Source organism: Myotis lucifugus, unplaced genomic scaffold, assembly GCF_000147115.1.
Source record: "Myotis lucifugus unplaced genomic scaffold, Myoluc2.0 scaffold_382, whole genome shotgun sequence".
In the NCBI taxonomy this organism is placed as follows: Eukaryota; Metazoa; Chordata; class Mammalia; order Chiroptera; family Vespertilionidae; genus Myotis; species Myotis lucifugus.
This window is the reverse complement of record NW_005871430.1, coordinates 212,383-213,061: the sequence shown is the minus strand read 5'-3', so window position 1 is coordinate 213,061 and position 679 is coordinate 212,383.

The following is a 679-nucleotide window of genomic DNA, read 5'->3' as shown; positions in this document are numbered from 1 at the left end:
GGGAGGGGGGATGCTAAATATAAAAATCCCCACTGATGTTATGCCATTAGTAAGGCCAAAACCTCTCTAGTAATGTCAGTGCCAGAACATTCTTCCTGGAGCCTGGGAACAAAGGAACAGGCCAAGTGGGTGGGGACATCCTGAAATCTAACGGTAGAGGGTGTGGAGAAAAGGGAACCCCTGTGCACTGTTGGTGGGAATGCAGATGGGTGCAGCCACTGGGGCACGCAGTACAAAGATACTTCAAAAAATTAAAAACGGAACTGCCTTATGACCCAGCACTTTCACTTCTGAGAATTTATCCGAATAAACCTGAACTACTAATTCAAAAAAAATATATGCATCCCCGTGTTCATTGCAGCATTATTTACAATAGCCAAGATTTGGAAGCAGCCTAATTGTCCATCAGTAGATGAGTGGATAAAACAGCTATGGTACATTTACACAATGGAATACTACCTCGGCCATAAAAAGGAAGAAAAATTTTACCCTTTGCGACAACCTGGATGGGACCCGGGAGAAATATTTATGCTAAGTGAAATAAGACAGAGAAAGACAAGTACCATATCTTTTCACTCATATGTGGGAATCTAAATGATCAAACTGAACTAACAAGCAAAATAGAGACCGATTTCCTACATAGAGAGCAGGCTGACAGCTCCTTGGGGGAAGTGGGGTG